This window comes from Sminthopsis crassicaudata, chromosome 2 (genome assembly GCF_048593235.1).
Source record: "Sminthopsis crassicaudata isolate SCR6 chromosome 2, ASM4859323v1, whole genome shotgun sequence".
NCBI lineage: Eukaryota > Metazoa > Chordata > Mammalia > Dasyuromorphia > Dasyuridae > Sminthopsis > Sminthopsis crassicaudata.
Window position 1 is genome coordinate 671116930 of NC_133618.1, and position 11218 is coordinate 671128147.

The 11218-nt window shown below is 36.2% G+C and overlaps 1 protein-coding gene across 2 annotated transcripts in view; it reads right to left on the reverse strand.

Moving 5' to 3' along the window:
- The window catches only part of PRKG1 (protein kinase cGMP-dependent 1), a 1273864-nt gene that overhangs the window by 728978 nt on the left and 533668 nt on the right, over positions 1-11218 (reverse strand). The window lies entirely within an intron of this gene.

An 11218-nucleotide genomic window follows, 5' to 3' on the forward strand; every position in this document is an offset into this window, starting at 1 on the left:
TTTGTAACTCAGTTTACTTAGTGTAAGAAAAGGTTGGACTAGCTAATATTTAACATTCCTTCTAACTCCAGAAATTTAATTGCTACGGTAAAGTTGAACATCAACTATATTTCTTAGCCAGTCACATGATCCTCAGGGAACAGGAGGTTCTGATGATGGCTTTAGAGTTAGGTCCCATATTCTTGGGGTGGCACCTAATCTTGGCAGTGCTGGAAGATGAAGCTAAAATGAGGAGGGTAGGTACAAAGAATATCACAGGAAGCATAAGGTAAGCCATTATCCTTACACTAAACAGTATCATACCATCACATCACTAACCACCTCAGTTCATCTGGTCTCTGCCAATCTTATCGCCTAGACTTTTCCTATTATATTTCCTAGGCAGGACTTAATACAATGGTTAAAGTAAAAACTTCCCTTTAAGATCAAGTGAGAAGCAGCTGTATTTTTTCAAAACATCTTTTGAAAGAAAAGAAAAATCTATGCAAAAATCATTTCCCCCCCTCTCATCAATAGCATAGATTACAATGACATGTGTACTTTTCCTAGTTTGGTGATGCAAAGGGAGAGATTCATTGGAGAAGAAAGGGGAAAATAGGGAACTGCCTTTCTGTCCCAGCTGCAGTACCAAATCTCAATTTATTTTCATTCTAGAAGAAAAGGTGGCATTTTTTTTAGTTCAATGAAGATCATAGAAGAATGAGTCTTTGAATCAGAAAGAAGAGGAGTAAAAGAAGGAGCAGAGGGGAAGTAAAAGGGAGAAAAGAAGAGATAAAAATAAAGATATTAATGTACATCCAGGAAAATAAAAACTGTAAGTCATATTGGAGCACTGGATGAAAGCAGAACTAATAAATACTTTGTTCACCATAACATAAGGCTGTTGGGGGAAAACTCTTGGCTGTGTATATTGAGAAATTTATTGGTATATGGAAATAAAATGTTTTAGATATAGTAACCAGTTAAAACATAGACAGAGAGAGACACACAGAGATCAGAAAGACAAATAAAGTGATAGAGGTAAATAAATTAGACAGACAGAAGACAGACGACAGATATAGACATAGATATAGATATTCAACACTAATACGATCACCCTAAAAAAGCTATAAGAAGATTAGCATTTTTATCAAAATGGAAAAAAGTGATTGATTAGCATTTTTATCACACATGATAAAACCATAAAAATTTCCAAGAATACTTTTGGGGGAAAAAAGATATCAGAGCAATGTGAAGGCTGACTTGAGCTATATAGTGGATTGCCTAACGTAACTGAAAGTAGTTTGTCCTTGGATGGTATCCATGGAGCATATAAGACTCTTGACTAGAATCAAAGGTACTCCATGGACATATCTACATGAACCCAAGAAATGATATGTTACCAAATAGCCATTGAACAAATGAATGAATTGTGAGGATTTGTTTAAGGAAATGGCGGCATTTCAGATGACAATTCAAGACCAAGCTATTAACACTAAAATGTTCACATAAGTTACCTGTCCTTAAAGATTTTAGATTTAGAATAGAACTAAGAGCACATCATATAAAGCAACAACAAGATTATATGATGATTAGTTCTGATGCACATGGCTCTTTTCAATAGTGAGATAATTCAGGTGAGTTCCAATGTTGTTTGCATGCATTTTGTTTTCTTTCTAATTTTTTTTTTCTTTTTGATCTGATTTTTCTTGTGCAGAATGATAATTATGGAAATATATATATATATATATATATATACATATATATATATATATATATATATATATATATATATATATATATATATATACATAAGAATTGCACATGTTTTACACATATTGAATTATTTGCCATCTGGGGATGAGGTGAGGGGAAAGAAGAGTGAAAAAAAAATTGGAACACAGGTTTTGCAAGGATGAATGTTAAAAACTATTTATGCATGTTATTTGAAAATAAAAACCTTTGTAAAATAAAAAAAAAAAAGATCCTGGATTTAATGGTCAATTAAGACTATACAAGAAAAAGATACACTCTTGTAATAAATCACTGTAGTGCCTGAAACATGGTACGTACTTAATAAATGTATATTGATTGACTGCAGTCTATAAAATATAGAACCTATTGAATGCCTAGCTAGACATTACCTTTTCGCTTGAGTTGTATATTAGAATCTCACTATCTTCCATAAGCCAAGGACAAATACCTATACTGCTAATAGAGAAATCTAACTATCCTTGAGAATGTTACAAATAAATTCTATTAGAATATCACAGAATGGTGCTCATAATTGTCCAGAATTTTCTTCAGTTATAAAAAGTACTCATTTTTTGACCTATGTGATATTTAATAAAATGTTATATATTAAAGAGTAATGTTGGGATCTTTCCTATGACCATTTCATCTATATTCTGTTGCAAATGATGAGGATGATATGAATAATAATATGAATATTTACATTAATGTTAACAAAAAAAAATAACAGTTGACATTTGAGTACTGGTTGAAAGTTCCCCAAATCCTGTATATGTATTGCCTCCCTTGAGTCTCACACAACAAACACAGTGAAGTAATTCTTACAAATATTTCAAGAATGGTCATACTTATTTTTGGGATAAATCTCAAGAGAGATTAGACATATTGCCCAACATCCCATAAGGTTGATTCAAATACAAGCCTTTGTCTCTATATTTATTTTTGCTTACACCACTTTTTTGCTTGTTTTCTTGCATACTTGGAATATTCGTCTTTTCTGCTTATATTTGCCTCTCTTGTCCCCAAATTTTGTGATTTTATTCATTTCTTTTTGAAATTATTCATTTCCTTTTCTAGATTAAAAAAGGTATCTATTTTACTCCTCATTTCTGTCTTTATTCTTCTAACAATTTAATCAAATACTTCAAAAATCTTCCCTCTCCTCTCTTCCAATTTCAGTCATTTTATTTTATTTTCAAGAACTTTTTCCTTTGGTTGAGTTTCATTATTTCTGTTCCTCTTGGGCCTATGACCTTCTTTGTTCTCTTTGTGACCTCTATGAGGTCATCATTTTTGTAAGTACCAGACTTTGAGTCCCTCTTCTTTCAATTTCTGTTATTAACTTTGCAGAGTTCCCTATTCTATCTAATTTTTTTTGCTTGGTTTTGTTGTTTTTCCTCCCGCCTCATTTTCAGCAATATCATCAAATGAATGGAACAATGTAAAAATACAAGATTTCATGGTAGCTTTTGTTGTTTCAAATAATGAGATTCAGCTTGGCTCCCTTCCTGACCTTAAACAAGGCCATCCTCAAAGGCTGACCACTCCCAGATCACCAGTACCAAAATCACCACTTTAGGAACCAGCTCTACTGAAGATCTGGCATATCCCTTGCACAGGATACTGTGCATGAGATCCTATAATCTTTGATGACTCCCAGAAGTAGGGATTCTTCTCTTCATCATTCTACTAAAGATCATCCATCTTCCTGACTCGAAAGCCAACTTACTATGATACTACCATGATGCCAGAATTCAGAATCCAAAAACTTTATTATATTAAAGTGAACAAATGGGTATATGCTAATCCCAATAGTTCATAGCTCTATAATTCCATCAACATGGATACACCGTCTCTGAATACAGAGTGAGATCCTCTATGGTTTAGCAAAAGTGCCAAAGTGAAAGAACAGATTCTTCCTTCCTCTACTCCTAATCTGGGGATGAGTTTCTCTGAGTTCAGTTAGAGGAGTCTGATGACAAATCATCTGGGGGGTATAGATATTACTGGTGATTAGCTATTGGGTATCTTGTTATACACTTCCCAGAGATGTCCCAGAGATGTCCAGCCTTTATCCTCATGTAAAGTTTATTATGTACAAAGATTCTTGATTTGCTCAAATGGCCTCAGATTTTCTCACCCTCCTCCCAAAAAATAAACAGCAGCATGAACCTTGCTGAAAGTTATAGTTTAATCCCAATCCTGATGATCAGACCCTTGGGAAAAGGAAATTAATCAAATTGAATGTTGGAATGATACTACTCCAGATAGATTTCCATCTATTTTGTTTCTGTCACTCCCTTATATTCCAACCAAGAAAGAGTATTCAGCAGCTCTACTTCAAGTTCCTTCCCCTCACCTGACTTCAGATCTTACCCTCAGCTTCATCGATGGGAAAGATGAGTGTCTAGGTCAGAACCGTGACTTAATGGAGCCCTGCAGCTGTATTCTTGCAGAGATGGATTTCCTTTTTAGATCCCTGATTTGCAGCATTCACTTGGGGAGCTGATTTCCATTTCTCAGCTTTATTATAAATAGCTACCCCAAACATCTACCATCAAAGAATGAAAAGTCCTGACAGCATCAAATTGTATTCAATGTGCTGTCATTTATAGGCACCATCCCAGAACATTGAGTCAGGCAGCGTCCACCCTCCACGGCAATTCGCAGCTCTGTATGGCCTCTGTTTTTAATTAGAACAGAAACTTAGGAAGAGTCTCCATGGGAGCCACCGTACAATAGTGATCAAGAGAGCATTGGCTTAGGGGACCAGCACCGAATAATGACCATGGATCCTGCTAACAACGTCACAAAGGGTAGGAAGAAACAATCCTTTTGTTGGAGTTCCCAAGAATTATTTTGTCGGTTTCTCTGCCCAATTGCTGTTACAAGATAATTACTAATTCCTTAGTGGTCAAATGGCCCATTTCTATCCTGACTAAATTCTTGTCTCAGAGCTTTACCTTTCCCAGTAGCATTCTAAAGATCCATCAGGCAAGAGCTGAGAGAACCTCAAGAAACAGGGCAGCACAAGGAATGGGACACACTTCCCCAACTATTAAGCCCCTGATTTTCTGATTTGTTTTCACGGAGAGAGTCATTGTCACTGGGAAGAGAGAGTGTAATGTACTAGCTGGATAGCTGGGCCAGAGGATTTCAGTTAGGCTTCTAGCTTTGAGTTGACTTTCTAGAGTTCAGAACAAGACATTAGATCTTTTACATCCATAAAAACAGAGATGATGATACCCATTATACTTACCTCACCACCAAGCTCCTATCTTTCTGGTCAGCTTCCTCATTATTCCCCTACACCCCTTCTATGATCTGGCCTTCTCCACGTATTTGACCTACTTTTACAAAGGACAGTCTATAGAGAAAATAGTTTTTGGGTTTTTTTTTGTTTTTTTTTGTTTGTTTTGTTTTTTTGTTTTTTGTTTTTTGTTTTTTTTTGCATTGGCTCTCATCCATAACTGCAATCCACTCTCTCCTTACCTCTCCAGTTGCCCTAATAACTGGCTTACTCTAAGGCACAGCTCAAATGCTACCTAATGTGAAAGTTTTCTTGTTTTCTCTCTCCCACTCCTCTCTGACATGTTAGTTTGTTCCTTAACAAAATTGAATTGCATTCATATTGCACATATTCTGAAAATATATGTGTGGCTATATGTAGATAGTAACACACACACACACACACACACACACACACACACACACACAAGTACTTCCTTGATTAGAATAAGAAGCTCCTGGAACGCTGAAACTGTTTTTATTCTTCTTCATGTCATTAGTGACTAGTAGAGTGCTATTAATAGGGCAGGTGTTTAATAAATGCTTATTGACTGACTGATCAGTGGGAGACTGTGTTGTTTTGCATACAAACTGAATAAATAAAATCACTACAAAATTTTCAGATTTTCTACTGCATTAGAATATGTTCCCTCAGAACAGAAACCATTACATCATTTAGTAATCCTTGAGGACTTTTACACTGTTCTCTCTCTCTCTCTCTCTCTCTCTCTCTCTCTCTCTCTCTCTCTCTCTCTCTCTCTCTCTCTCTCTCTCTTTCTCTCTGTGTGTGTGTGTGTGTGTGTATTTCTCTCTCTCTCTGTTTCTATCTCTCTGCCTCTCTGTCCCTCTCTCTCCTTTCTGTCTCTTTGTGTCTCTGTGTCCTCTCTGTGTGTGTGTCCTGTCTCTGTTTATATATACACACACACACACACATATATATATATATATCATATGCCCATATATATGTACACATATACATATATATTTAGAAAAGATATGTAGAAAACAAATGCATATATAATATGTGTGTGTATTCACTTGGAATATCCTTCTACTCTAGAGAATATATTGCATCCTAAAGAAGTGATCTTTGTCCCTTTCCATACAGTAGGGATTTAATAAATGTCCTCTGAATGGGATTGAAATGAATTTTTATCAGTGCCTCATACCATATTTGGACTACACTCAAGATTCCCAAGCCCTAAATGAACAGAACCAGAAGATCGCTGTACACTTCAATACTGTATGAGGATGTATTCTGATGGAAGTGGATATCTTCAACATAAAGAAGATCCAACTCACTTCCAGCTGATCAATGATGGACAGAAACAACTACACCCAGAGAAGGAACACTGGGAAGCGAATGTGAACTGTTAGCACTACTGTCTATCTACCCAGGGTACTTATACCTTCGGAATCCAATACTTAACATGCAACAAGAAAATTGGATTTACACACATATATTGTATCTAGGTTATATTGTAACACATGTAATATGTATGGGATTTTCTGTCATCTAGGGGAGGGAGTAGAGGGAGGGAGGGGAAAATTTGGAAAAATGAATACAAGGGATAATGTTATAAAAAATTACTCATGAATATATACTGTCAAAAATTTATATTAAAAAAAAGATTCCCAAGCCCTTTTACCCCCATTTCTATCTGACTTTTATAACAGAATGAAATGACCAATTTAAATAATATCATTGCCCCATATTATATGTAAGTAAAGAGAGGTCCAGAAAAGCTTTTGCCTGTCCAAGGTAGAGCCCGGGGAAAGGAGTAAAAATCACCCCAGAGTTTAATGTAGGTATTCCAAAGCCTATACAGCCCTCTTTCTACTGTACCGCAAATCTCTAAAATCTTCCAATTGTGATCTGAACTTAAATCTAGGGATTAAGGATTATGAAAAAGTTCTTACTACTAGAAAACATTTAAATGCTTTACTGTCATAAAAATGAAAAAAGATAAAACTCATCCAATAGACATAATATATATATATATATAGACATATATATATATATATAATTTTTTCTCTTTTCAAAGACTTCATTGTAAATAATAGAGATGAATCAAGCAGTGTTTCTTATAAAACTTTGCAATGTCCATATATATGCGCATGTACATGTATATGTACATGCATGTGTACATACAGACTCTCTTTCTCTCTCTCTTTCTCTCTGTCTCTCTCTCTCTCATCCTATAACAAGATTTCCCTAAAGATATGTGTTTCATGCAAAGGCTGGATGACCAGTGGTGACTCAGGCAAGCTTATAGTAATGCTCTTATTCAGAACCAGGTTTTTACAAGTTCCCTCTCACCTCTGAGATGGGATAAATATTTAAAATAATTGCAAATTGCCCCTCAGGGTCATTTTCAGAAACACAATAGTTTTTTGTTAGAGAGAAGGGGCAAAGATTCAAAGCAGTTAAACAAAAAAATGTGATTCCTGTCCTTAAGGACCCCATTCTCTTCTCTAATACATAAGAAGTAAAACTGGCTAATAATTGCCTATCAATGAACCATTATTCTGAAATGTAAAGATGAGTCCCCTGCCGGAGATGACACGAAAGGAAAAACTACTTTGTTGACAGAATATTTCTAGGGAAACAATATGATTGTGGATTTGCTTCCATCTTTATGGCAATATAATGGTTAGAAAATGATTTCTGGGCTTTGTTAAGAATCATTTTGATTTCTTTGAATTTAATTAAAAGATTGGTCAGAGTGGGGCCTTAGCACCATACTTCTATCAATCAAATGGGAACAGACTAATAGGCTCTAAATGAATAAAAACAAATCCTCCTAAAACACTTCATAAAAACAAACATCTTTTACCAAGAAAAATATTGAGTATAAAGAAAAGACAAAAAAAGAAGTCAGATCCCAGAAGATGGGGAATGGCTCATTTTTTGCCTCCATGTCCCCAGTGGCTAACACAGTACTGGGTATACAGTAGGCACTCAACCAGTGCTAAGAGAATTGTCCTCATGAGTGAGTTTCTATCTTTGTTCTTAGAATATATTCAGCAAGGAATATTAAATAATTTTCAAGAGGAAGAATACATTCTAGGAATAAATTCAAGAGGGGTTAATATAACATGAAGAATACATGCATGTATGTATACGTGTGCAGTACATGTGTGTGCGTATGCATGCACACATCTGTGCACGTGTGTGTGTTAGAGTATGTGATGGTGGCAACATAGGCCTTGAGAGGCAGGAATTGAGCAGCTGCCAGCAGCACATTCAATTTCAGCACTAATTGTAGAATTTTTTTATAGGGAATGTACATGGAATCAAGGCTGAGAGGGACTAAAGAGATCATCCGGTCTAGTCTCCCTTGGTTTATAAAGGAGAAAAACTGATGGTCAGAGAAGTCCACAAGTGACCAAAAGCAGAGGGAGCCTGAGTTTTTCACTCAGGGACTTCTCATCAGTTTTCCTGACAACCCTTTATATAGACCATGTGAACTTTCCTCTATAGACAGTTTCCTAACCAAAGTCATCATCATTTCCACAGAGAAGTGGGAGACACTGCTGAGGTCACAGACTGGGACTCTCTAGTTTTACAAGTAAAGAAAATGTGACTCAGAGAGGTGACTCAGTTTTGCCTGAATTTTTTGAATTTTACATTTACCTTTAATTGGTGTGTGTGTGTGCCTATATGAATTTGTGTGTATGTGCACATGTTGTGTGTGTGTATGTACACGTTGTGTGCATGTGTACATATTTAACTCCTGGATTTTTTGATCTGAAAAACCTGAGTCCCCAAACTAAAACTTTGCCACATATTATTTGAGGAATTTTAGGCAAATCACCAGTTTCAATTTCTCATCTATAAAATCAGGAGATTGGAATATAAACACAGCATTGATCTTGGAGTCTCAGGAAAATCCAGATTGAAATCCTCCTGCAGACACTTACTTGATGTGATGTTACCTCTCTAGGACTCAGTTTCCTCATCTGTAAAGTAAGGAATCTATGACTTCTCACATCCCCTTCAGCTCTGATCCTATGATTCTAAAATCCCACTCAAGTGCAACATGAAAACTGCTTTAGCACTGGCTAATTTTTTTTTTTAAAATCTGGAGAATAAAAACTTCTGCAAAGAGAAACTTTAGACAAATTGTGGTGAAGATCTATTTCTCCATAAACTCAGCTCCTCAGTTCACCCTTATTGACACTCATTAGGCTAAGAGGCAGCAAGCCACCTGGAGCTGATCACCAGGCAGTAATGCACCAGTGAAGCCTTCTGACTTGTGCAGCCAATAAGGGACACAATCAGCGCTAATGCAATCTGCTTGGTGCATTATTAACACCCTCTAGTGCATTCTTAATGAAGCAGAGGTTGGGGGGAAATCAATAGAGGCTGCTTTTCTTCTCTGGCCTGCCAGTCACATCTTGGGGCTCTGGTGCTTAGGAGCTAAGCTTTTGATGAAGAAAATGGCTCTTGAGACTTCACAAGTCTCATTTATGCCCTGCTTCTCCCTTTCTTTGTCACACATCCAGCTCATTTTTTTTTCCAAAATGAGGTGTTAAAGCAAGGAATTTATTGTTTTGGGGTATTTAGTGCAGATGGGAACTTGCTAATGGCCACTAGTTTACCAGGGACACTGTTGTTGACTATTTTTTCTCCTGTCAGCTTCATCTATCTGATGTCACTGGGTACTTCACTAGAGAGAAAGAGATCTATAGAACAACTTGATCAAATGTGGATGAAAACAAAAATTGTCCATTAAAGGCAATTCAATTCAATAAACATTTATTCGTGAAGAGCAATATGGCACAAACATTGAAAACAAAACAATTCTTGCTCTGGACAAATTTACTCTCCTGGAGACCGGAGGTCACTGATAAATCTTGTTCACAAGTAAGAAAATAAAAAAGTATTTCAAAAGGAATAAGGAATGGTTTCAAAATCACAGAAAGTGTGACCAATGGACTGAGGGGCAAGACACATAGGGTCATACAATTAGAGTAAGAAAGGACCTCAAAAATAATCTAGTCTAAACCATTTATTTGACAGATGAGGAAACTGAGACCCAGATAATAAAAGGGACTTTTTCCAATGTCAGAAAAAGTATTAAGTAGACACGTCAAGGTCTACTTAGAAATGAGCTGGATGTGTGACAAAGAAAGGGAGAACCAGGGCATAGATTCCTCTTGAATCTAGGAATCTTTTCCCATTGTGCCATAGTATGCTATGTTCTTTTCAATTATCTATTTTCACTTTGGTCAAGGGAGTCACTTATGAAAACATCGCTAAGGTCATCATTCTTTCCAGTGTTCTTTTCTGAGCTCAGAATTCAACAAAAATGCAATCATGGGTCATTTTTTTTCTTAGTTCTAGTCTCCAAAAGAAACAAACATCCTAAAAACATAAGAAATGCTTATGTATAGAACTATTTATGAGAAGGTTCTTTAAAGCAAACAAACAAACAAAAATGAATGTGATTGTGTTCATTTGTTTGTTGTTGGATGGTAGTATTCAGAGTGCTAATAAACTCGAGGAGCAAAATCGAATTTGAAAGCATTGCTGCTCTCATGGAGGGGGAACAAGCCCTTCTCACTCAGCACCTGGAATCTTAAAACCCAGAAAACTGAGAGAGAGAAATGACAAAACTCCCACATGTTTCTATGGCAACAGAGTATTCATGGGGAAACTATGGAAGAAGTAAAAAGGAGGAAAAAACCACTTCAATATTACCTCCCACAACCACTCACTCACATAACTGAAAAGAAGCACACACAACAGCGTCATACCAAGGAGAGGACAAAAGCTAGTATTTAGTATGGAGATGATGCTATTAGAAAGGTTACCCTGCAACTTTTCAAACACCCTTCCTGGTAAAGATGCAGCAACACAATGGATTGTGACTAAGAAAAAACACTTCAGGAAAGTCTTGGAAAAGCCTAGAATTTGACTCAAATCAACCTATAAATTCCAGAGGCATCTGGAACATTTTTCTTGACACTTGAGCCTGAGAAATTAATATGGAAATTGCTACTTCTCATTTTCATGTGTATCATTTATCTGAATCAATGGAATGTAAGCTCCTTAGGGGCAGGGTCCTTGTTATTTTATATAAATATATATATAATGTGTGTGTGTGTGTGTGTGTGTGCGCGCGTGTGTGTGTGTGTGTGTGTGTGATTTGTCAGCTCCAATGGACTCTAAGCTCCTTAAGTGCAGGGTGTT